This window comes from Amphibalanus amphitrite, unplaced genomic scaffold (assembly GCF_019059575.1).
Source record: "Amphibalanus amphitrite isolate SeventyFive unplaced genomic scaffold, NRLGWU_Aamphi_draft 000034F_arrow, whole genome shotgun sequence".
In the NCBI taxonomy this organism is placed as follows: Eukaryota; Metazoa; Arthropoda; class Thecostraca; order Balanomorpha; family Balanidae; genus Amphibalanus; species Amphibalanus amphitrite.
Window position 1 is genome coordinate 923,933 of NW_024881530.1, and position 27,589 is coordinate 951,521.

General features: G+C 48.5%; 1 protein-coding gene across 1 annotated transcript in view; it reads right to left on the bottom strand.

Moving 5' to 3' along the window:
• The window catches only part of LOC122369800, a 58,769-nt gene extending 33,577 nt beyond the window's left edge, over nt 1–25,192 (bottom strand). The window contains exons 1-2 of the mRNA XM_043344811.1: nt 24,894–25,192; nt 7,732–7,787 (exon numbers count right to left, since the gene is read on the bottom strand). The gene's annotated coding sequence lies outside the window, so the exon portion shown is untranslated. The remainder of the gene's footprint in view (nt 1–7,731; nt 7,788–24,893) is intronic.
• Between the last annotated feature and the right edge of the window lie 2,397 nt (nt 25,193–27,589).

A 27,589-nucleotide genomic window follows, 5' to 3' on the forward strand; every position in this document is an offset into this window, starting at 1 on the left:
CGATGTGCATGATTTGATTACGGAGTTTCTGCATTATCCGTATTTGTGATTGAAATATGAAGACTGTTACTATAACACAATGATCACAAGCAAAATGTGTCGCACAAGCTGTTCAGTTGAGTCCAAATCTGTCGCAAACACCGGTTGGCGAGTTGGCTGCTTTTTGCACCTCTGCGCGGCGGGGACCCTGCCCGGCGACCCCCCACGGCTCACTGGACGGATCATTTCTCAAACCGTGGCCGGCGCAGTGTCGACTGAGAAATGAGCAGCGCTGCTCAGTACCCGTCCCGCCATCTTCTAGACGTCCCATCGTAAGTGACCAATGTAGGCATATAGAAATATGTTGTTTGGTTAGCCAAAAGCAGCGTCACTTCGGCTAGCCCCTTATATCTGACTTACAGTAGGTGCATCAACATTCCACATGCATTGTGATACCACGTTCAATACTTGCATGGCCTTTTAGCTTGGAATGCTTGCTTATACTTTTGTTCATTATTTGATTTCATGCACTGCTTCCAGACTGTTGTACCTTACCTTCCCAATACGCTTACCGTTACGTGTCCGTTCATTCTATTGGAATATTTACCGGCACTCCATATAAGGCGCCTTTCCGATTATCATTCCATGTCTGTGTAATGTTCTAAACACGGAGCCGGCTTGGATGAACCGTACCGTTTCCCCTTGGCCCGCGTATGACTGAGGCACAAACATTCCCCTGTCGTGTCGTGCAGTTCCGCAAATAGAAAACTGACTTTGTAGTACGGTATCTACGTGCCAGGCATTGCCATCGCCGGTCCGTGTCACGGAGCATTTGTTGTTGCGAGTAGCCGTGTCATGCAGGGCGCGAACTGCGATTTATCGCCACGGGACCCGTCCCTTGTCCTGCTCACCCCGTGACGTATTCTGGCGCCAAGCATTCCCACGTGGCACAGAGAGTGAGAGAGAGAACTTTGTCTTCGAAGCCAATGGCTACCGCGCCAGCTGATGCTGCGTTGCTGTGGGTACGGGAGGAGCCGCTGGTGGTTGGGTACAAAAACACCCTGTGTTCGTTGGCACCTGACGAGGCAGTTTTGCAGATAGTTGTGCGCCACGATTGCAACACATGAGCCGGAATGGAGCCCGCTGTGAGCTTTTCGGATGGAGTATTGGGAATGACATTCACAGGTTTAGGAATGTGAATCATGCTAAGCGGCCTGGTGGTATCAAAGGTGGCAGTATATCACTCGGTGTCTGAGGGCGTTATACTTTAGTATTGACGACTTGACGAGAGAGGCTTTACTTCAGGTGTGTTATGTAACAGAAACGCTCTATCAGGGAGTGAAACCACAGGCATTCACAAACCTCCAGATATGGCTAGTTGCCTATATTTTATCTATAAGTCAAGTGCCAACTGCACAGATATTCATGAATCATTTCAAAATAAGAAGAACCTGGTTCTGGTCGGTCCTTTTCATTAAGCTTGTTTTGTTGCAATGAATGAAATTATTTAAGAGCTGTAAACAAAGCTAATTATTTTTGTGAAACAGAATGACAGACACATTCCATTCCTCCGTAGCATTCCACTTAAACGACCGTGACCGTAGTGTGTTCTCTTTCCTTATGTGAACTGCCACGACCCGTGTCAGTGCATGTTGCAGTATATCTTCCCACGGGCGTTTGCATCATTGTCCGTGCATCTGCAGGTGATGCTGGCCCTTTTCTGAAGCACCGGAGTGCGCACCTGGTGTCAATCTGCACCGACCGAGGAATGCGCCCGCCGTCGTGAAGGAATTTTCCCGGTGAGCTGCTTTTTCATCCGTGCATACGTTATCTCGGCGCGGTCAAGTGACAAAAAGGACAGCTCTCGCCGCTGACAAAACAGCGCTGTTTTTATTCATGCTGCCTGACATTCCCAAACAGTAGACGGCGATAGACTGATTCAGCATGGGAATGTTTTTCTCTCGGTGGGGGCGGAAAATATTCAAACTGCTCGTGTCGCCGTCACAAAGCAGACCAATCGCGCGCACCCGATGCCAGGGCAGATACAGACCGCCCGCCCGACGACGCCCTTGACGTAAAATAGAGCCGCCCAGATACGATCGCCTTTAGTTTTGACTGCGCGCATTCCTGGTTTTGTACCATGCGCGGAATGCCGGGCGACGGCCTGTGGCGCGCGGTCGGGGCTTTTAGGCCGCGACAGGGCGGTCAGACGCCCGCACAGAGTGAGGGCGGACTGGGGGGGGGGGGGTCACTCAGGAGCTGCGCCTTGTCGACGACCCGCTGAGAGAAGGGGACCGACACATGAGCCATGGCTGCAGACGGCGACCATGTATGAGCTCTTGGGAACACCTCTCCAGCACGGGGACTGCCGACCATGAAACAGTCGGATGTGAACACAGGCGAAGGCGATTTACTCGCACGAAATAATGGGACAGGCTGCCTAAGGCATTTCAATTAATGAATACCAGTCGTGGCTTCAAACGGAGCGATCCACAATTTGACGGCCGCACACTATTGACGGATAATAAGACATCATTATGCATATAATATATAAACTAACGCATGAATACCAAGAAATATTATCTGCCTAGATATGCGTGTGCCGAAAACGAGCTGTGTGCATGTGTGCGTTGTCTGCATACCGTGCGTCCATGCACTCGAACGAAGCGACTGGAGCTTGCTCTGTCCTCAGAGAGACCGGGTGGGTACAAAGGCATTCCGGCGAGCCCGGCGCACATGCCGGCGTCAGTTCGAGATGGCCAGCGACGACGCGGCACGTGGGAAAAGGTCGCTCAGACAGATCAGGGGAAAATCTGTCGCAGACTGTCGATGGGATCAGAACAGAAAACAGGTCATTGCTTAACATGGGAAAACCAGATTGAAGCCCAAGTGGAATAAAGATCAAGAGCCTCATCGTGTTAAAATCAGCAAGGGGTAGTCCAACTTCTTCGCCGAAGAATCATTTGGGCTGAGGTCATTCAGCGACAAACTAACAATGATTAGTATCGACGTGAATAGGCCATGACTGGACCGCATTAAGCGTCCTCGGCATCGCCCACACGCCCGGCGATGACACTTGCAGCCCCAAATGGACGGCTTTGTGGAGCTCAACAGGCCGTTTGACGGCGACCCCACGCAGGTCAGGGCGTATCCAGCGACGCCTCTGGCCGCCCAAATCCAAATAAACACGCATACATCAGCTTTGCATGATAATGCAGCCGATGCGGCGGCGGCGGCGGGCGCCGGTCGGCCGGCCGGGATTTCGGAGGCCGTCGAGGGAGGGAGCGGGAGCGTGCGCCACGGGCGGCCTCCGGATCCTGCGCGGGCCTCCGGGTCCTGCGCGATAGTGCCATGTCATTGCCGGCCGGCTGTTTGACATTCTGCGGGCCGGCCCGGATAGCTGCGCGCTCTCAGACGCCCTCCGCTCTCCTGCAATACTCTATTATCATGCTTGGAATAATACTGAGAAGGCGGCGCAGGGTTCAGAGCGAGCGTTTGGCACCCTCGGGGAGACGGTGACGAAACTGCGCCGAGCCGCGCGCGCCCTGCAGTTCCTCTCCAGAGGCCGCCGATCGCCGCGCCCAGCCCGCGGCCGAGTCCAGCGCGCATTCTCTCGCGTTTGGTCAGGTGGGCTGGTGTTTAATTAGTCGTTCAAGTCTGAAGGTCGTCTTTCTACTCCAACGACCACCGGTAGAACGCGGACACCATTAAAATTCGTTCTTCGATTGGCACATTCACGCCGATAAGGAAAATGGCGCACTAAAAGAAAGCAGTGTCACCGCCACTCGGGCGGGCGTCCCGCCTCTGCGCCCGGAGAACTTCCCGTCAGGAAAAGGGGCACTGGATCCGGGAACCAACAAAAAAGATCAGATTATTAATGGATAGGGCAAGTAGTGCAGTATTCTTAAATAGTGTCATGTCATATTGGTGATTGATCATGTGGATGTTCGGATCAGTAAAGGATAAGGCAGCAGCAGATAACGTTCAAATGTTTACCTGAATATACCTCGACAAAAGCCATTTGCTTTGAAAGAGTGTTTCTGACTCTGTTCTCTTCATGGTTTTGGTCATTAAGTTGATGATCGAAACTGTTTAATTAATTGGGGAGAAATTGGTTGCAGATGATAACAATTTGATGAAATGTAACTACATTAACAAACGCTATGCATTTGCAAATTTTATGTTCTATTGGAAACATAAAAATGCTTGACATCACGTAACACAGGCAATGTGCCGAAAATAATTTCACAGAGAATAGCAAAACTTCAGGCACTACAATTAAACAGCAATCAGATCAAAACTCAACACCGCCTGTAAAATTAACTCAACTGACGCCACTCGCAGGAGGCTCCACGTAGTGTCTGCGGCGCCCACCTCAAACGCAGCCAAATACGCCGGTCGGACCCGAATCGGCGTGATAAGAGCAGGTTTGTGAGTTTTTCGGCACGCCATGTAGGCTGGCCGTGGGAACCACCACTCGCGTGACCTGGCCCGGCGCTGGCTGGGCCGGATATATACGCGGTGCCCGCCGACCGAGGGCCTCTGTGCGCTGGATTGCTGGTCCCATGTGCGCTGGACCTGGTTCTCGTGTGCGCTGGTTCGCTGGTCCTATGTGCGCGGGGCGCTACTCCCATAGTCCTCGCATCTTTTGGTCCTATGGTCGTCAATGGTTTGATAGTCAGCTCTCCTTAGGCTTTCTGAGTGTTCTAGCCCTCTTGTAATTGCCTAATCTCTTGGCCTGTCTGTCCTCAAACCATCTTTTTCAATGAGCACGGTTCTCCACACTTATTGATTTTATAGTGTCGGGGTAATTTGGTGCATTTGTGCGTTGCAGTAAAATGATTTTGCGCAAACTGCTATTGACTGAAAGTCTTTCCTCGTCTGTGAGGTTTCAACCCGAAGAGAGTGCCGATGATAAACCACGACACGCACTAAGAGTGCAGTACCAATGGTAACTGGACCGATGACCGATCCAAATGCTAATCATCGAGAACGCGAGGCCTTGATTTAAGATTATGCATTATACAACGGACAATGGCTCCGTGGAAAGAATGACGTCAAATGACCTAATCATGTCTCTCCTGGCGCAATCTCTGCTATCGCCATCCTATCTCTTCCTCGTTCAGCTATCGCGACTCTCTCTCTCTCTCTCTCTCTCTCTCTCTCTCTCTCTCTCTCTCTCTCTCTCTCTCTCTCTCTCTCTCTCTCTCTCCCTCCCTACCTCCCTCCATCTCTTCAGCACGAGGTTCCTCTATCAGGGACGGCATCTCGCGAGTTACTGGTCCGCCCCAAGAGCGCTGCGTTGGTCTGACGGCAAACTGCCCCTCTGGCGGTCACTCTCACTTTAGTGACCCGGCCCGGGGTGGGGTCGCCCAGGTCACAAGATCATAATGCTCGCCAGAGGAGGGGGCGGGGCGGGCTATGAGCTGGGTCACGACGCAGAGCAGAAATGGGATGTGGCACGGAATGCGTCATGAGTAAAACGTGGGATACGACGCACATGTAGTACGTGCAAGTATAGTTTGAGACACGATACAGAGTGAGGCATTGTTAACTTGAGGAATTTGGTTATCAAATATGGCAAGGGAAAAAAGAATATTGTCAAACAGCGATAGCGATTCCAGTTCAAATCAGCATGGAAAGATAGAACGAGCCTATTTCTTACTGAGGCAGTTTTGTTTCATGATCATGAACAGCATGTCAGTAATGGTTAATAGTAGAATTTATTATTTCTTTAGTTCGAGTAGATCAATGAGCAGTTTTTTTTTCTCTCGAGAAAACCATCAAAGCTAGTGGGACATTTAGATCAAGATAACAGAATCGCAAAGGCCAGAATATTTAAAGAACGTCGCATTGTTCATGTTCTATGGAACGCATTACAGCGTTTGGCATTCGCCAAGAATGCATTGTGTAACTAGTTCATGGCCCTGTCGAATCGTTAGTGAGTCCATAATCGTCGATCCATCAGATATTTCAAAAGACAATGTAATTCACCGGGAAGGTACAAATTTGGATGGCCGCATTTTAAAAGTGCGGATCAGACTGTAAACCTCAGTCGTGGGTGCACCATTGCTCAGGAGGAAAGCTGAGTTTTGATAGTTTTCATCTAGTTTTGATGGATGGATTCGGCAAAGGGGGTTTCCTTCCACAATTGTTTTCACTAAATAGGACACCGATCTCCAATATTGTGCGAGCAGTATTTTATTCTTTGTGCAACTGAGTAAAAACATACTGCTCCTGAAGGTAACTCATAATCGTAATAACTCTAGCAAATATCTTTTATGGGTTTGGTTTTTAATGGATATTGCTGTCATGAATCATAATGCATCGCTCAAACATGTCGAATACCTTCGCCTAGAAAGCTTCAGAATAGGTACTCATTTGATCAAGGAGAAAAAAATGATCTAGGTTCATTAAAACAGCACGTAAATCCTCCATTGACTGTAGGGGGAGTCGGAGATCTCGCCATGACCAAGTCACGATCAGAAGAGCCCTGGCTCTGCACACATAAGACATATTCACTGGAACCTGCTACGATGACCGGTTACTACAACTCGTATTTCTTGACAGTTGACACCGGTGGGTATCGTACTTTCCGTCGAACGGTGGATCCCGAGGAGCGATCGAACGATGCCACGATAACACGAACTGGCAAAACCGGCATTCGTGACCAATTAGCTGGGGAGTAGGGTTAGCTAAGGCCTGTCAGCCGAAAAATAGATATCTTTGACGCTGGAGTAAAGCACTCGGAATTCACCAGAAATATCCAATGGAATGTTAAACCGCTGTGTGTGCGTTGCATAATCTCTGGGTGTTTGCGATAAGTGGGTAATCGGCTATAGCGAATATTAATTTGCTATCTCGCTGCCAATTTGACGTTTTCAATTGACTGCGTGCTTTCAATAAGTCAGTCACATTCATATCCGTATTTAGCCAACTATAATTTCAGCAACGGTGCATTTAGATTGCGTAGATAAGGCAAAAATGATGCGTCGAATGCTTCTTTGTAGTTGATAAATACCAGCTAAAGTTGAACCGAAATGTCTCATCGGATTATAATATTTGCATCATGGTAATTCAATGGATATAGGCATCATCATAATCACTGAATAATGGTAGATGCATCAACACCGACTATTTAAACAATTCGATAAAATGTTAGCATAGTCTGGAGTACCTAAATGAGTTTTTAGAGTCAATCAGTTGCAAAAATTATATTAGTTTTTATACCTTTAAAAGCAGGGCGTGCGTGGATCGATTAGATATAAGTTTTAAAAAGGCGTGAGTTGTCCAAAGGCTTTACGGCACGCATGGATCATTAGTACGCCATATCATGTCCGACTATCTGTCACAAACAAGTGCTCCATGTAATAGAAATAAACCCGCTTTCAGGCTTCGGAGTCCTGCCGAAAAAAAATCCCATGATCCGCAGCTAGCGCCCGAGATTGTCCGATTTCGTCTCAAATTGGCGAAAGCAGTCGAAGGTCAGCCCAGCGGTGACGGACAGGTATCGGCGCTGACATCGCGACTGCAAAGCTGACACATTGCAGCTCTGGCGGCTGCCGTATCGCTAGGGAATCGCTCACGGCGTGGGTACGATCGTGTCCGTGTGGTTTGAGAGCTGGCGAGGGAGAGATAGTGGGCTGGAATGGTGCTGAGACAAACTGAGAATGTATTTGTGCCGTTCGCTCGGGCTGAGTGCAAAAAGGGAAGAATGCAACAGGATGCTGTATGTACAAGTGCTGGACTTACCTTAAAAGTTATTGGCGGGCCTCAGTCGCTCCTTCTGCCTTCCTGGTGGGTCGTTTCTGAAACAAAATGAGACTCATTACTCATATCGCCCATACCTAAATAGGAATAAACTTCATTGCAAGGCAAGATACGCATGAAAGATGTGTTCAGATAAATCAGATTAAGTATGTGTTAAGCTTCCACACTTCATTTTTATAATGAAAATCACGGGCACTTACAAAGTAATCAAATTATCCACCCGTCCATCATAATGCAAGAAATTGCACATAATTAAACATCGTGATCACGGTATTCATACGGCTCAACAGAGCGCACGTGAAAAACCAAGCCATGAGCACGTGCCACTTCTCATGAAGAACGAGGCACAGGTGAACGACTGCGGTCGCTGAGCCGGGGTGGAGTCTGACAGGTCGGCATTTGGCCGGCGCTGGCGGGCCGGGGTCGGGCGGGACAGCGCCGGGACAGGGTCGGTCACAGCGGGAGGCCCGCGCTCCGACAGCACAATGCCGCAGCTCAGATGGAGCGTCACCGCAAGCAGCCGAGGTCGCCGCCACCTGCGCCCGCTCGGAGTCCGGACCCCGGTACCCCGACGACCCACCGCGACCGGCCCGGCGCCGCACGCGGCCTGCCCCGCGTCGCTCGCAAAACGTGGTGGCAAACTCCGAGTTTTTGTGATGCGGGTTCGTAGGGTCTTTCGAAACTGATCCCGAGATTCTAAACGAGATTCGAGGCGATCGCATAAAATTGTTATGGGCGGTTAGACGGCCTAAAGGGGTGTGTGAGATCAGTCAGGATGAAGTCTAATGACCAAAACCGTAACCAGGAGACGGCTGGGCCCTAACAGAGCCCCCCATTTGCCCTCCCCGAGGGATAACCCCTCCCCTCCGGAATCCCTACTAACGTCCCGCCGGCCGCCCTCCCGCCGCCCGAGACGGCTCGGCACCGCGACCAAAGACGCCTCGGCTTTGTCCTCGCCGCTCTGCGGCCAGACACCTGTCCCTTTCTCGCACCGCGCCGCCGCCTCCAGCTGAAAAGAAAACTGCGAGCCGATCTGAGCCGTTGTGCCGCTCCTAGCCGCCGCGCTGAGCCGAGCGAGCCGCCGCGCCGGCCCTGAACAGACCGCGGCGGGCCCGGCTCATAGTCGGGCCTGATCGCGGCGAATTCCTCGGGCCCGCCTAATCCAACGCCACTGAGTCGGCCGCTACGCGTCTGATTCCGCTGGCATGCACCGGGGCGCATTGCACATGCTGCTCGGCGCCGGGCGTCCGGTTTGGCGCTCAGCCGGCCGGTGCGCCGCCCACTGTCCACGATCTACATTGTATCACGCAACGTGCAATACGCCTCGCCTGTCTGGTCGGCGGCGGCGGTCCGACCGCTTCCAGAGAACTCGGCACGAAGCAATGCAGAGCTCATCTCCGCTCGCGGCGGCCCGCTGCGCCCCGCCTCAGCCGGGGTGGCTCGCTGCGGCCCCTCCTTCCCTTCTGAGAAGGCCGGCATGCGATGCGTAAGGGGCGTGCCACTCACAAAACGCCATCCCCCGTGCGCTATTTGACTGGAGGGCGTGCTATAGTGCGAGTCCGCATACCGGTCTCGGCTGCCCGATTACCGAGTGACTCGCGCATAAAGGTGAGAGAAGCCCCGCCGCGCCCGGCCCGGCTCTGTCACACAAAAGTCCATAAAATTCACCCACTATGACAGAAAAGCATGAAGCCAGGAATGCGTGGATTGTCTCGCGCATCAAAGCGGAGGCAGGAGGGAGAGACGATAGAAGGAGGAGGGGCAGAGGGGAAGAGGGAGGGTGCGAGGGGAGGGGAACGCACCTGGCCGGAGTGCGGCGCCCGCAGGATAGACCGCTTTGTGTTGAGATGCTGGGGAGAGTGGTTTGGATAAACGGCTGGTGGTGGTTGCGAAAGGCCGAGGGTCCGGGTTTTGGTTAGAGGTGGTCCATAAAATTGAAATATAGAATGGGTGGTGGACACAAATATCGATCTCCAGAGAATTCTGAAGGGGAAACTTCCATTCGAATGGACGTTCGCGAATGTCGCCGCTTCGATTTAATAATGTGAAATTTGCTGCTTCAAGTATCACATTAAGTGACGGGGATGCGTGTTTCTTTTTTCCAACCAAAGGAAGGCGCTGTACCCGAAGATGCTTCTTTGTAACCAAACCAAACAAAAACTAACATAACCTAACCTAACCTGACCTAACCTACAACCTACAAACCTACAACCTAACCTACAAACCTACAACCTAACCTACAAACCTACAACCTACAACCTACAAACCTACAAACCTACAACCTAACCTAACCTACAAGGCGCCAAAAATTTCGGCCGGCAGCGGGATACGAACCCTAGTTATCATATCATGAGGCGAGTGCGCTAACCAATACGCCAAGCAGCCAGCTGACCGAATCGAGGTGTAAGTCACTTTTCAATGACGCAATGGGTTATTCTCCGTATAGCGCCTTCCTTTGATTGGAAAAAAGAATTACGCGACGGGGATGATATCATGTGCCTAATTCGCAATCAAACGAAGCTCAGGTAGACTCAAATTCCTGCTTCTGATACCGAATGCTTAAACATTTTCTTCTCTACTAAAAATATAAAAACTGTATTGTCGCATCAATGTTGATCCCTTTCTAGTATAGCCCAGGAGCCTCAAATTTCAAGACGGAATTAATCAGCATTTGAAGCTAATCTAGCTCTCACTAATCTAACAAAGGTCTGGCAGTGTCGTCCGGCTGGTTCAAAAATAAACCAAAGCTGAACACCATATGCCTTGAGCCGATAAAATGTAAAACCCACGGCAGTCCTGAGCACTAAGACTTAACGGACTTAAACCGCACTTCTTACAGTACTTAGGCAATCTCACGACCGCTTTGTTTACTTACAAGCCGGCCAAATACCATCGGACGCTTCTCACGCTCGTCTCATGACCATTTATAATAAAGCCGCCCGTCTCTGAGAGCGCTGGCTCCGTGGGCTCGAACCCCGCACGCTCTCTAATGACGCCTTTTGTAAAAACTCGGCAGGGTGACTTCCCGTACGGGCGGGGAGATTTCTCAATCGGACGCTGATTGATCGCCAATTGGCGGTATTCAGGCGGGGGACCATCTCGTTCACACCTCTCGGTCTGACCGGCCGAGCGCCATCAGCTGGCGAGGGGAAGGGAGGGGTCGGAGGCTCGCGCGGGCTGAGTGCGGGCGGTATGGATCGCTTTGGATCTCTGCGGATCTCCGTGGATCCCCGTGAACCTCTTTGGATCCCTGTTTACCGGCGTATATCAAAGTGCATGGGAGTGTGTCGTAGTGAACGCCATGGATAATCGAGGACCGCGATGCCGAGCTTGTCGTCCGTACTTCAACTACTGGATGGGATCAAGGCTATCTCTTCAGTCCACTTCATCTGTCTCGGAGCAGGATTTCTCGGCGGTGGAATGTGCCTGACAGACTTGTGCCAAGGTCCCAAAAAGATCCGAGATCCAGGGTTCGCAGAGTCCAAGGTCTGGGACCTTGAAGGATCCTGGACCTTGTATTGTCATTTTTGTCGCGAGACCTTGGAAACCCAGGACCTTAAAACATCCATATGCCGCGAGACCTTGGAATCCCAGGACCTTAAAACATCCATATGCCGCGAGACCTTGGAATCCCAGGACCTCAACATTTGCATATGTCGCGAGACCTTGGAATCCCAGGACCTCAACATTTGCATATGCCGTGAGACCTTGGAATCCCAGGACATCAACATTTCATGTGACATGAGACCTTAGAAACCCAGGACCTCAACATTTCATATGCCGTAAAACCATGGAAACCCAGGGGTTAGGACCTCAAAATTTTGGTATGCTGCAAGACCCTGCAGAATGCAGACCTTCAGTACCAGTTTTATTATTTGTCATGGGATCTTAGGAGAACGGTCTGGACCTACACCATCATTTTGTTGAGGGACCTCAAGAATCCTGGAAGCTGGACCATGAGGTTTATGTTGCACATGGGCCACTAAGGACCCTGCACTAGGTTTTGTCTGTAGGCACTTCAATAAATATCTATGGTTGAGCGACCAGCTGCAAGGGGCTAGATAGCTACACGAAGAGAAAACGAACCAGACTGTGTAGACATATATAGAGCAAAATCGTTGCCATGGCTGTGAGGCAGAACTGGAACAAGAGACCTGGTAGCTTTTTACATTATCAATGTTATGGATTATGAAACTGTCAAACAGTGGACAGTGGTGGTTTGGAGAGTTCTTTTCTAATCTCACCTCACATATTTTCTGGGTTGTGATATGCCGGGCTTGAAGCTACTTGGAAGCTACCCACTGACCAAGTAAGTGTCAAACTTATTTGTTTTGCAATTCATCAAATCACCATTGAGCAATGAGCAATATAAGCAATGATTCCATGACAGTTCAACTTTTTCGTTTAGCAGGTTTTCGTCGGACAATTTTTCGTCTGCAGATTTTCGTCCGCAGACTTTCGTCTATGCATTTGTTCGTCTGTGCATTTTTAAGTCCGCGCATTATTTTCATAAGGACATTTTCCGCCTCGTCCAGACGAAAAAATGCCGGACAGAAAAATACTCAGACGAAAATGCACCAAATTAATTCGAACAGACGAAAAAATGCAAGACGAAAAAGTCAGACGAAAATCTGCCGACGAATAACCGGCTGACGAAAAAATTGTCAGATGGAATTTTGTTCAGAGCCTTCAATCTAATGTGAATGAACAGTAAGTAAGGTTTGCGCTCGCTGATAGGTACTCTAATTCTATACGGTCGTCAAGTTAGATGTAAGTGAATCCTAATCTATAATCTAAGATTCGGAATCAGGTGAGCCCCTACGATTTGGACCAAACTTGGTCAGTGGATAGTACGTAACGTCCTGATTACGATGCACCCAAAATCTAAGCTCGGCCCGCCATATTTACGAAGTTACGGATGTTTGAATTTCAAGGTCATTCGGGAGAGCCCCTACGATTTCCGTCAAAATTTGTGTACGGACACTCTAGATGCTCCTCATTACGAATATCACAAAATTTAAGCTCGGCCCGCCATATTTACGAAGTTACGGAGGTTTGAATTTCAAGGTCATTTGGGTGAGCCCCTACGATTTCCGTCAAAATTTGTGTACGGACACTCCAGACGCTCCTCATTACGAATATCGCAAAATTTAAGCTCGGCCCGCCATATTTACGAAGTTACGGAGTCACAAAGTTACGGAATTTCAAGGTCATTCGGAGAGCCCCTCCGATTTTCGTCAAAATTTGTATGCGGACACATTACATGCTCCTCATTACGAATATCATAAAAGCTAAGCTCGGCCCGCACTATTTCAAAAGTTACTGACGTTTGAAACTCACTGAAATTCAAACATCTCTAACTTTTGAAATAGTGCGGGCCGAGCTTAGCTTTTATGATATTCGTAATGAGGAGCATGTAATGTGTCCGCATACAAATTTTGACGAAAATCGGAGGGGCTCTCCGAATGACCTTGAAATTCCGTAACTTTGTGACTCCGTAACTTCGTAAATATGGCGGGCCGAGCTTAAATTTTGCGATATTCGTAATGAGGAGCGTCTGGAGTGTCCGCACACAAATTTTGACGGAAATCGTAGGGGCTCACCCAAATGACCTTGAAATTCAAACCTCCGTAACTTCGTAAATATGGCGGGCCGAGCTTAAATTTTGTGATATTCGTAATGAGGAGCATCTAGAGTGTCCGTACACAAATTTTGACGGAAATCGTAGGGGCTCTCCCGAATGACCTTGAAATTCAAACATCCGTAACTTCGTAAATATGGCGGGCCGAGCTTAGATTTTGGGTGCATCGTAATCAGGACGTTACGTACTATCCACTGACCAATTTTGGTCCAAATCGTAGGGGCTCACCTGATTCCGAATCTTAGATTATAGATTAGGATTCACTTACATCTAACTTGACGACCGTTAATTCTATTGGCTTAGTCGTTCAGTTTTTCTGTGAGCGCTCGCGCAAACAAGACTTAGAACATATTTTACTTTTTATCCAAGGTATTATGTAACTGAATGTGCAGAAAATCGAAAGCATATACCTATCCAATTCAACTTTTCCATTTCTATGAAGCCTGTAGGTTTTATTTCTGGTTTTTTATATTGCCTGAAAGAATACTTGAATGTCTGTCTTCAATAACTGTGAGGTGCTATCCTACATTCCTACTGATAAGGTAAGATTGAATTGAAAGGGACACGACAATACAAATTGCAAGGTACCTATTACCTACCTATATTTTTATGAATTTGTCAGGTTAAAGAAGGAGAGATTGATATTATGATTCATTTTTAACTTGTGTTGAAGCTCCCCCTACCTATGTTGGTTAACGATAAAACCACCACAGTCCACAGGTTTGCATAGGTTCTGCCCCTTTCAATGTTGCTGGGCATCCGTTGGCAGAATATTTAGAAGTAAGTCTGCTCATCAGAATGTTAGTTTGTTTAAGTTCTTGTTGTGGGACCCTGAATACTTTGGATCCTGAGATGTATTCTTGTCGTGGGACCTTGAGGACTGTGGACCCTGAACTCTGAAGTGTGTACTTGTCATGGGACCTTGGGGACTGTGGATCCTGAAATTCACACTTTTCGTGTGACCCTAGGGACTGTGGATCCTGCAATGCATTCTTGTTGTGGGACCTTGGGGACTGTGGATCCTGCAATGCATTCTTGTCGTGGGACCTTGGGGACTGTGGACCCTGCAAAGTATACTTGCTATGGGACCTTGGAAACCTTGGATTCTAGAAATTGAATTTGCCGTGGGACCTTGGAAACCTTGGATTCTAGAAATTGAATTTGCCGTGGGACCTTGGAAACCTTGATTCTAGAAATTGAATTTGCCGTGGGACCTTGGAAACCTTGGATTCTAGAAATTGAATTTGCCGTTGGACCTTGGAAACCTTGGATTCTAAAAATTGAATTTGCCGTGGGACCTTGAGGATCCTGGATCTTGATTTTTGGTCCCGGCACAAGTCTGGTGCCTGAGTCCCTGACGCGACGCCTCAGTAACCGTTCGAGTGTTTGCATTCCTCTGGAGACTACGATGGAGCACAGGCAAACATCCCTGGCCGGGCCGCGATGCGGAGAGGGAGCGACGGCCGGCAGCTGTTGCTTATAACATCTATAAACGCTGTTCAAATATACGAGTCCAAGCTAGATCAAGCCTTGACGGTCTAAGAGTAGCACCATGGTTATCTGATCATTGTAGGTCTTTTTTTCAGCTCGTTGAAGGTTTCATTATCATTAAATCCTCAGAAAACACGCAACATTGTACTAGATGATTTGACGGCATGGCGTTCCTCTTTTCATTTAAAGACTGCATTTAAAATATGGGACCATACATAGATATTTTTCACCACCTGTCTGTCTCATTGACCCTAAAAAACCAATGTTCACGTTAAGTCATTATGGGACAACTCAGCCAGTCGGAGTCCGCTTCAAAGTAGACGGTGAGGTGGGGCTGCTTCGTCCCGCTGTATCGACCGGACGAATGACAGCAGCATTTGCATGGATTCGTGCCGCTCCGCCGGCCTCAGTGTCACGAGGCGGCCAATGTGACAGTCTCCTACCGCGTAGGAGCAGATAAATCCTCCGTACGGTGTCATCTGTGTCGCAAATTACCTCGATTCAGCAAGTTGTCGGCGAGTTCGCGCCACCCACCAGCGCCAGAACAAATTCAAACGCTCAAAGTAAACTGCTCGTCATCCGCACTCGATTCACCGACAGTAGATAGCCAGTGGAAATCCGGCTTTCGGAGAGCTCTGAAGGCCGCACGAAAATGACGCGCATGCGGACGCAAGGAGTTCCGCGTTAATTAGGTACGTGCGCCGGCCGGCTACCGAACCAGTTTCTTTTACTACCGATTTGTTCCGTTTGTACAGACCAAACAGGCAATGCGACGGGAGACAGCCCGTGTCACCCGTACTAATACACAGGCATGCGCGCCGCATTCCACACATTCCCCAAATATCCTCCGCCTCCCTTTGTCCCTGAATTCCTCGGCCTCCTCTCCCCTCTTTCCTACTTGCTCGTTGTGCCTCCCTCTTTCCCACCTCGCTGGCGCACGCTCCTCTTGCATGCAAACAGCTACCTGCTACTGGTTATGCCTATATTTGTGTCTTTTTAATGGCTTCCTCCATTTGAAACGAGCGCGAGCGCAAGTTGCTCGGGCCCTGTTAATGTGCAGATTAATGTCGTTTTAATGGCGGCCGGCTGCAGCGCGTTCTGAGCCACTGAGTGATAGTGGAGCAGCTGCCTGTTTTATGGCCTCTCCCGACAGGCTACGAGACACCCTCTCTGCCGCGCTGGGCGCGGTTGACACGAAAGTTATTGTCAGGAGCTTACCCCGCCTGGCGACAAGGGAGCGCCCCTGGACTCGAGAGTCACGTGGCCCAGGTGACATGTCACGTGACCATTGTGTCGGGAGCTGTTATGCGTCATGTGGTCTCCATATTCACCAACGTGCATTGTATGTAGGTGGGTCACGTGTCATGTACGTTGGTGAAGCGTTGCTATTTAAACGGTCAATGCTGAATGTGGTGGGGTTTCCTCATAAGAATAGGCCACCAATTTACTGTTGGATATCTTTTGGATGCAGGGATTGAGTCCAAGACCAACGTTGGACATTCGACCATGCGGATGGCTCAGCGTGACAGCAAAATAAACATTGGCACTGCTTGGGATGTTTACGATCGCAGTGATTCGCAAACAAATGGGCCTAATTGAGCGGGCAAGCCGGCTAAAAGATCGCATGACAAAAGGCTGGATGCCATCCTAATTTACAGGCATGTTAAACGGCCATATAGAATATTTATAGTGAGCAGAAGCAGGCGCAGCAGGCCGACACATTGGAATGCACATACGGAGAAGCGAGGAAGAGAAAAGACATCACAAAAATACACAGCAACTTCATGCGAAGAACAGACCATTGCGTCTAGGAAGGTGTAGATACGTGTGTTGAAATATAATGAGGATATGACAAACGATGTGTTGTTGAAATGGGAGCATGTCTTTTATATTCAGAAACTGAGGGCAATCGATTTTGATCGATCGCTGCTACAAAATGTATAGCTGAAACCAACCACGATTCTAAGCAGCGAAAAAGGCGAGGAAAGAAGTGATAGATGTGACATGGTAACTGATAGCTTTCGATTCTCGAAACACTGCCATGAAACATCACACCAATATGAAGCGGAATAATGGAAATGCATTATTGTTCTTACAATGATTTCCTCGATATCCACCCACATACGATCATTTTCCATTTGTAGATCACGTGGGTGATACCTGTTATACTCTGTCTTACCAAGTCATAAGCAAGTCGTTCATTTTCTCTCAGACAGCCCACGTACTTCTCTCCGTCCCCCTCCCACCACCATCTCCACGGCTCATCTTTTGAGCCATCTTCCGCGGACGTTCGACAATCATTACCGGAGCTCATTTCGCTAAGTACTCTGGTCGACTGTTGGTCTAACCTTGGCCGCTCCATCACGGGGCCGCGCCTCACGCAGCTGCTGCCTCTCGGCGCCGCCGGCCGCCCTCCGATCGGCGGGCCCTCTGTCCGTGCCTATGTTGTCCTCTGCTTCAGTCGTGCGTGATGCGCTATGCGTGCCCTGCGCGGGAGGTCCGCGGCCCACCCCAGCCCGGCCCGCGGCGGGCCCACAAAGCGCATTCATGCATGCCGGTGATCGGTTATCGACGAGATGCCGTCCCAGGTCCAAGATCGGCGATATTTTTCGGCAAGAGAATTCTTCGGACAGGTGGGGACGGTTGAGGAGGGAGGAGACCTGTCCGTGAGAAAGAAGGGATGAGGGGATAGGGGAGACGGCGCAAATGGAGCGTATTGTGTGGGAAGGGAGGCGCTATTGATCGGAAAAACGATGAAAGTGTCCCCGGTGTAGCCAGACCCCACACATTCTGGACGCTTTGAGAGGTGAACTGATTGATTTTAAACAACTTGAACCGTATGTGCCTCGGATCTCTAGAAGTAAATCCAAGACGGGACAGTTACTGGTCGCTAACAAGGCAGGTTTGCGTCCCGTCTCCCATCTGCGCCGAACACCGGCCGGGTTATTTCTCGCTGATGGTTATCCAACTCCCTTAACGTTCCTCGGGTCCACTAAAAACGCCTGAAAAGCTTGTCAAAAACTCCGGCCATCCGAAGCTTTTCGAGTCCCGGATCCGCGTCCCTCATTTCGGCGCCCGCGGCACGCCGTAAAAATGTCGCCCAAAGAACGCAGAACGGGCACTTAGTTCGTTACCGGCGGCATGCGCAGCGCGCTGCCGCCGCCGCGGCGTCATTGTCGCCGGTATGTGATCGGTGGACGCACCACTGCGTCCGACCATCGGCATCAATAAAGAACGGCCTAAGTGGCACTGCATAGCCACTCTGGATTGCACCGGTTAAAATGAAGCGTCATTGCTATCGTAAATTGCTCGGACGTGGCTAATTGTCAGTTAACAATGGCGAATGATTCCCACCCTGGCGATCCGCACAGTTTGGAGCCTGACGACTTCCAACCATGACACATCTGATTGCAGAAGCGGCTGACTATGGGGTCCTAATTGGCTCTGGGCTGTCGCGGCAGCTCTGGATGACCTTTTAAACAGCATAAATTCCCCGTGCGGCGATCTCACTGCAATGGCCACTATAAAGATAAGGACACTCTTCTACAATAAACCCACAATCGCACATTCCATACGACAGCGTCTGAGTGCGAGCGACTCGTAAATGGGGGGGGGGGGGCGCTCCGCGAACCGAGGCCGTGGCATGCGCGCCGCGGGGCAGCGGGCTGTGACAGTGCACCGGGACAGAAGACGATGTCAGACAATGGAGATGTCGCGCTGCAGTACCTGACAGATACGAGGCTGCGAGTGAATCGATGCCGGGCTGACATCAGTAGCTGTAGAAGTACAACGGTCTGCGCAGATAGCCTTCCCAGAAGATTAGATTCGGCGAAGCATCGGTGCTGTAGCGCTATTGATACGATCAAGGGGGTGATTTGATTGTTTAGTTTGGTTTTTGTTTTCTTTTTTATTTATTGCTGCTGAAATGTTGACTATATCCTTGTGGGTCTATACCTACCTACATTAGCTTGTAGACATTGGTCTTAGTAGGTAGGACCTCAATATTAATAAACAATGGCATAAATAGTACCTGCATTTCTTATAAGATGCAGGTGCAGATAGTACCTACACCTCATTTTTATGAAGGGCGAACGGCAACAGCTTCACGTTCTGAAAATTCTGAAATAAATTGTATGAAGAAATGTGACTCTTTGAGCATAATATGATACCGGATACAGTTCAATCTAAAAATACACTTTATTTCTCACAAATCTCTTCCAGCTGTGAATGCTACACAATTGCAGCTGTTCATTCATTCATTAATGTTTTGTTGGGTTAGGCCCTTTCGGTCGACAAGACCATTGCAGAGCCGGAAGGATGATAGGAATTAGGGGGAGACATTGGTCTGGGCAGGCACCCTAGTGAGTCGCCGGGGCTGAGCCCGTCCGAAGACAGGCCACCCAGCCCCAAGGCACTCACTGCACGGGGTGCGCTCCCTCGGGAGCAGCGGTGCCGCTCCAAGGGAGCAGCCCGCATGAGATAAAGTTGCCTGTCCAGCCCGGAAGGGGGTGGCGGTGTGGAGGAGAAGGATTTCAGTATCCTGAGGATAGAAGCATGGATAGGTGAGGTCATTCATTCTATCTCCTCAGCCCCTCCACTCCACGCGCGCACCAAACCTCACTACAGCTCGTGCGCAGAGCGCAGCCTACCAGAGGTGAACGCACATCGCTCGGTACGCACGTCATGTACTCACTGATGGAGGGCGTCTGGGCGGGCGGTGCCTCAGGTCAGGCCAACCGACCGACAGTACAGCTCGACACAGACGCATCACTGCATTTACCGCCAACAGTGGAAGATTAAAGGTAGTGTGCCACCTTTGAAAGATTTCCCATTTTATTTTTCCTAGGATAAGAAGCTTCTGTTTTTACCTAATATCGCAAAAAAAAAATAAAAAATGGGCCTGGAATAGTGCCTTTTTCGCCTAAAAGTTTTTCGGTTTTTAGATATGTATAACAACTGTAGTGGGCTCACCTGCAAACAGGCGTCGGGCAACAATCGCGAATGCGGCGCACTTGTGACAATAAGCAAAGGTCATTATAGTGTTACGACCATACGACGTACGGGAATGAGTTATCAGCTGTCTAATCGTAGACAACACAATGTCGAGCCTTAAACTGTAAGCCCGTATTGGTATTGTTTCTTTTATTTGGCTGTCGAACATTATTTATGGTTTGAAATATGATTTTATGTAAAATAATTTATATGAAAAAGCCGTCTTATAAGTAATGACCCCATTTCACCACACGCAAGTGGCAGAAATGACAATGATCAGCTGACGCATTTTTCTTGGCCGAAGTCAGAGCGCGCGGCCCGACGCACCACGCGTATTTGGAAATTCCGACCTCGACGAGCATCAGAAGCCACCTAACAGGCGTGTTCGAAACCGCAGGAGATGATGATGAACGGGTTTATCGAAACTTGATTGGATGAGCATATCGGTAATAGCGATTTCAGTGTGTGCATTTATTGTTCATAGTGGTGTGAAATGTGGTTGGGGTACGACCGATTAGGTATAACATTTTTTTTTTTTTAATCAGTATGTATATACCGGGTGGCCCAAAAAAAAACGTTCCGAACTTTGGAGTCCTATATCTCAAATTCGGGTGCGAATAACGAGCCAAAATTTTCATCAAATTTGCGTCACTTCTTTGCGCATTGGTATGCCAAATTAAAACACTGTACCATCATTTTCAAACCAGCAATCTTATGTTGAATTAAGTAAGACATTTTTTGCTTTTTTGCCGTTGTTGAACGGTAGTAATGATTGGCTTAGACGTACCATGTTAGAAAAAAAATAGAAAAATAGAACACGTGAATGATACCAGCACGTGTGTTGTTATTTTTAATATTTTTCCCACTTATGTGCCAAATATCCAAATACTAAGCCAAAAGTGTGTTAAAGGTAGTGTGCCACCTTTGAAAGATTTCCCGTTTTATTTTTCCTAGGATAAGAAGCTTCTGTTTTTACCTAATATCGCAAAAAAAAATCAAAAATGGGCCTGGAATAGTGCCTTTTTCGCCTAAAAGTTTATCGGTTTTTAGATATGTATAACAATTGTAGTGGGCTCACCTGCAAACAGGCGTCGGGCAACAATCGCGAATGCGGCGCACTTGTGACAATAAGCAAAGGTCATTATAGTGTTACGACCATACGACGTACGGGAATGAGTTATCAGCTGTCTAATCGTAGACAACACAATGTCGAGCCTTAAACTGTAAGCCTGTATTGGTATTGTTTCTTAAATTTGGCTGTCGAACATTAATTTGTGGTTTGAAATATGATTTTATGTAAAATAATTGATATGAAACAGCCGTCTCTTAAAGGGACCCTCCCACCTTCAAAAAAGTTAATGAATTGGCACGAAAGTGATGTCGCTCGGTTCAGAAAGAGCGAAAACGAATATCTACCAAATTTCATCGAAAAATATTCACCGGTTTTCAAGATATTAGACTTTTACTTTTGTTTACTTTTTGGGATCTCCGCTGTTCCTAGCGACTTTATTTGAAAGTGCGGCATTTGTTGCGCGCAAAGCAGCATATACCACCGCGTGCTACCAAACGTTTTAGTAAAAGATTTAAAAATAGTTAGATCTCCGCTGACGTCACAAATTCTAAGGGGGCATACCAATGCACTAGCCCCTTAGAATCCGAAAACTGCAAGTTTGAAATTCCATATCTCCGAATTAAAGCATTTGTCGATGTTGTGAGTGCCCAAACCGGTATTTGCAGGCCATGGCCACCAATTTGGCTATCTCAACTCAAAACTAATGTTAAGGTGGGAGTGTCCCTTTAAGTTATGACCATGGATGAAAGAACCTGGATAGGAAACTCCTATTCCTTCAACATTACGGGCAGCGTTCCGGGCGATCGACCTGCCACCTAGCGTTCGGTAAGTATCGGGACTGGAAACTCCCGCCGTTAAGCATTACGGCCTATGGTGGACGCGGGGCGGCATGTTTTGAAACGGGTATTAGACCGCAATGCGGATTTATTTTTAGGTTTAGAAGCTACTTACGACAGACAAAATTGATCAGGCTATCGAATGAGACCAAAACTATTATTGTTCGTTCCGCACCAAAGTCGTACACGAGGGCCGAATACAGGCGACCTTGAAAAAGAGGGCCATTTATTTCTAGTGTTTTTCTCTTCCGCGGCGCCGGTGAACGCTTACGCGGCGCCAGTGAATGCGCGGTAGACGCGGCTCCCGCTGCCGCCGCGCGTGCCCTCGGGCACTTACCGAAGGGAACGCAATCAGCTGTTAGTTTCCAATCCAGGTTCTCCTTCATCCATGTTATGACCTCATTACACCACACGCAAGTGGCAGAAATGACAATGATCAGCTGACGCATTTTTCTTGGCCGAAGTCAGAGCGCGCGGCCCGACCCACCACGCGTATTTGGAAATTCCGACCTCGACGAGCATCAGAAGCCACCTAACAGGCGTGTTCGAAACCGCAGGAGATGATGATGAACGGGTTTATCGAAACTTGATTGGATGAGCCTATCGGTAATAGCGATTTTAGTGTGTGCATTTATTGTTCATAGTGGTGTGAAATGTGGTTGGGGTACGACCGACAACCCGTCGGGGCGAATTTCGCACTGGGGTACTCAAAATTTGAAGAATTTAAGACGTTTCCATAAGTTTTGAAGGTATGGATAAGTTCTAAAAATCCGGTTCTCCTTATCCGGGTCATTAACTCCATATGGTCCAAGAAAGCTGGCACACTACCTTTAAAGGTAGTGTGCCACCTTTGAAAGATTTCCCATTTTATTTTTCCTCGGATAAGAAGCTTCTGTTTTTACCTAATATCGCAAAAAAAATCAAAAATGGGCCTGGAATAGTGCCTTTTTCGCCTAAAAGTTTTTCGGTTTTTAGATATGTATAACAACTGTAGTGGGCTCACCTGCAAACAGGCGTCGGGCAACAATCGCGAATGCGGCGCACTTGTGACAATAAGCAAAGGTCATTATAGTGTTACGACCATACGACGTACGGGAATGAGTTATCAGCTGTCTAATCGTAGACAACACAATGTCGAGCCTTAAACTGTAAGCCCGTATTGGTATTGTTTCTTTTATTTGGCTGTCGAACATTATTTATGGTTTGAAATATGATTTTATGTAAAATAATTGATATGAAAAAGCCGTCTTATAAGTTATGACCCCATTTCACCACACGCAAGTGGCAGAAATGACAATGATCAGCTGACGCATTTTTCTTGTCCGAAGTCAGAGCGCGCGGCCCGACGCACCACGCGTATTTGGAAATTCCGACCTCGACGAGCATCAGAAGCCACCTAACAGGCGTGTTCGAAACCGCAGGAGATGATGATGAACGGGTTTATCGAAACTTGATTGGATGAGCATATCGGTAATAGCGATTTCAGTGTGTGCATTTATTGTTCATAGTGGTGTGAAATGTGGTTGGGGTACGACCGACAACCCGTCGGGGCGAATTTCGCACTGGGGTACTCAAAATTTGAAGAATTTAAGACGTTTCCATGAGTTTTGAAGGTATGGATAAGTTCTAAAAATCCGGTTCTCCTTATCTGGGCCATTAACTCCATACGGTCCAAGAAAGCTGGCACACTACCTTTAACATAAAATATCAGCCACCGAGAACAATTAGCGATTGGCCACATCAGATTCGGGGCGATTTCTGCGCCGGTAAATGTGACAGTCGAGCAGGATGTAGGGAGCTTTGTGTTGTGATTTATTGGCAAGTGGCTTCTTTTGTGGGCTGAGGGGAAAGTGGGTTAGTTGAAAATGACAAAAATATATGAATATGTGAATGTTTAGTGGTGAGGACTAGTGTTGTCAGTTTCAGAAAATATATGTCCAATGTCCGTCCAATTTCCAATGCTTACGTTGATTGTTCGTCCAAAAATGTCCAAGCCAGCCATTTGTCCAAAGATGTCCGAAACCTACGCAATAGTTTACACTCAACACTGTTATTTAATTTGTTTTAAATGCACTATTACCAGCTTTAATGTGTTAATCATCTCAAAAGCTGAGCTTTCTATTCGCCAATCAGTGTTCAACACGATTGCTTTATAAAAATGCTGAGGTGTAGCAAGTGATTGTCCAAAGTTGTCCAACGCCTGCCGTCATTGTCCAACCGAATTCCGAATTGGACATTGGACAAAATCGGAATTCCAAAGATTCAAGTTCCGATTGACACCACTAGTGAGGACATGAATGTTGCATATCGCATTTTCTGTGTGCAACTTCAGTGGTGCCTTATCGATGTGAAGTTACAACGTGTAATGCAACATTTTAGCATCCATAATGGTATTGTTATGAAGCGTTAGGAAGCCCACGTCATTTCATTACAAAAATATCATATTTCAGAGATGTTAGGCTTCAAATTTAAATCTCGTTCCATGCTTGATGAGCTGGCGTCGTTTTTAGGAAACAAGTAGATCTACGAATAAGGTCTATACACTACAGGTCAGTCGTAGCTCTTCTGGGTAGCGAACAATTAATCAATGAATACGTGTAGGTAATTTCACCTTACTTCTTTTCCACTATCTGTCATTAGTTAGGGAAGATATGAGTACCTACCAATAATCGTATAAATAAAGCTACATAGATAGCCAGTCTTAACGAAATATTATGTTTGCCTCTAAGTTTTTAAGAAGTCATTAATTAGCAGCGAATAAACGATCTGGTAAACACGAGCTCTGCACCGATATAGGAAACTTCCTTGCCCTTGCTTATGCTAGTGCTGAGGGTTCTGCTGACACGGTACGTGCGATGTGCTCGACGATTACGACTGCCCTTATCATGTTTCATGTGCGTGCACTTGCCTTAACGAAACCTGGACTGCTTTGGTTACTTTACTTCATTTGTTATCTTGTGATGGCTTATGAAACGTGATATATTTTGACTATCTCACTATAAACATAATACGATTTTGAGTGTCCACTGGAGGCCTTTCCGAAGTATTCGACAGACACGACACGTAGAAAAATGCACTAACAGCAGTACGCCGATGAAGTTACGGGACTTACCCTGTTTTGACTCCAGGCTTGAAGAATGCTCTAGCGGTTATACATTCAAGAGTTGCACCCTGTTCAGTAAACCACCACAGTTCGGTCGTGCCAGTCCTGGCGGTGTTTTCCACACTGTGTGAGGTCACTCTTGAGATCCACAGCTCCGTCCACTCCTGTCCACGATCCCAGTCTTCTGCTGTCCGAGTCGCTACCCCTCGTCACCCTCGGAGCACCGGCCGCGCACCCTCCCGTCTATCCGTCGCGCGCCACACTGCCGCCGGCCGGCCCACGGCGACACTCCACTCCACGGAGAGTGCGCGCGCGCCGCTCTACCGACCGCAGCGCCGCCGCTGCCGGTGCGGCGCTGTAGTCGGCGCGGCTGACCGACCGTCCCCCGGTGGGTCGCGGCGCGCTGGGGACCCCCTGTGGCCCGCCGGCCGCCGTCCACCCCCCGCCGGTCACCCCCTGCCGGGCAGCTGCCGCCCGAGCCGCGCAGAAATGACATGAATGTTTTCCGAGGTGTTTTTGCCTGATGGCGATGTGACAGCTGGGGATGGCTGGCGGCTACCTGCCTCGCGCCGGATGCCGAGCAGGCCCAGCGGCCTCTTCAGAGGTGAGATGGCGGGATGAAGCCTCAGGGTGAGGTGAGGTGAGGTGAGAGCCGAGGGACAGGCAATATGCGTCATCTTACAGGTCAAAGCCGAGGTGAAGTGGAGGTCAACGCGCATACCCGGCATACCTGAGTGACTGTAATAAAGCCATTCAAACCACTGCAAGTGCAATATTGTCGGATTAGACTTCGGCGTACAATAACAGTCGTTTGGGCGGCTCGACGCGTCACCTGTTACAACTCACACAAACGACCGCTGACCGAACTCAAGTAGCTGCCATACGCGCAGCAGAGCTCCGTAACGTCTTCGCTGCAGCGTCAGAGGAATGTGGCGAATGGTAGAGCTCCCTGCAGAGTGTAACACAATGACAGCGCTGGAGCGACACACGACACACACGACAGACGCTTCAAAAACGTCACCTATGCCACACAAGACTGGCTGGACGAGGGAATCGTTCCGTGAATCGTGGCGAGCGGCTGGTGGACGTGGTAGTGCAAGACGTGAGCCATTCACCCGACGTCCCAATTCATACCTATACCAGAAATCGCGTCGTTTGGGTGGTGCCTCGTCTCCGGTCCTGTCTGGGGATTCATTCATCGAGCAGATCATCCGCGCCAGCTGCAGAGCCAACGCCGGAGTGTTCTCCTTGTTTGGAGCCCCATCAACACCACTACCAGTCTCACTGGCTGCAACGGCATCCATCGCGCGGGTTTCATCCCGTCTCCCGTAATCCTCAATCAGGCTTTCCACAACCGTACTGGAGGCGAGCCGGCCGCCGTCTTACGCGTGACGTCAATGGACCGTCGTGACGTCATTAGAGCAGAGGTCAGAGCAGGACTCGAGGACAGGGGTTATACCAGAGCTCCGAGCCGGGGAGCGTAGTGTGGGGCCTGAAAAATGGCCCGTCGCAGTCATAAGACGATGGGCCATATATTTAGACTTTACAGCTACTGGGCCTGGCTCGTCTGTTGCTAACTTAGTTTCAGAGAGAAAAAAAAAAAAGACGGCTAGAGTAAAATGGCATCGCACGCGTTTGAACGCTTCCTTACAACAAGGACTATCCATGAGCATCGCGAATGAATTTGATGAGCAAGTAGGCTCAAACAAGAGCCTGTAAATCTGTTTTAAGCGAAATTTGTATATGGACGCTGCAGTTGCCGAGAAATGTCATTCTTCTGTATTCCGATTCTGGGCTGGAACACTATTATGGCCACCTCTGCTATGTCTCTGCCACCATCATCAGTGTCGATTAGATGCCCCGTTCGGACCAACCTTTCTCGGGCGACTGTAACGCTGCTTAGATGCCTAGTTCCAAATGGAGACTGCATTTCCGAGATGGTGCAGTTGGACATCTCCATTTGGAGACTGCAACGCTGAGTCTGAATCTACCACAGCCCTGGGTGATTTCTTAGCGGGGTTGAGGTTGTAGCGGTGCATAGTTTCCAGTACCGTAAACCGGGGTGAGTTGATATGGATTTTGAGGTTATTCTAGATTTCTTTAAAAGCCACATTCATTTACGGAATTCTTTTTGTGCCAGTTTCATGGCACATGCCTTGGGGAGGCAATCAGCAAAAATGAATAAAAAATGTATATATTAAGCCCCTTTTTTAAAACGTCAAAGTTCATATCAACTCACCACCCCCCAGGGGGTGAGTTGATATGATTTTGGATTGTTCAAAATTTCTCGGCTAAAGAAGCTCAGAGGTGAGTTGATAAAATGCCAGTGTTTAAAAAAGGATGACAGAACACATCCTGAAAGAAACCATTAGAAAAATGATTGTAGTTTAGCAGCAGACCTCACATTCATGAAAACGCAATCATGTCCAACACAGCGCTATCAAAATGGCTTGATTTTAGCAGCATCATTTTTTCGCTTTATGATACTTAGTTTTATTTAGAACATTCTGAAGTTGGCTAGTCACGTGTCCTCAAGCCAACGGTATCAAAACTGGCAATATATTTTGGAATTACAAGTGTATTTTCTTGTAATTAAAACACATTGTCAGTTGCGGGTCAAGGTTGATATGCCTCTGACAAATAATGGATTGAAATGAAAGAATACATATACTTCTGAGCTTTGTGGAGCTTTGAGCTTTGTGGTC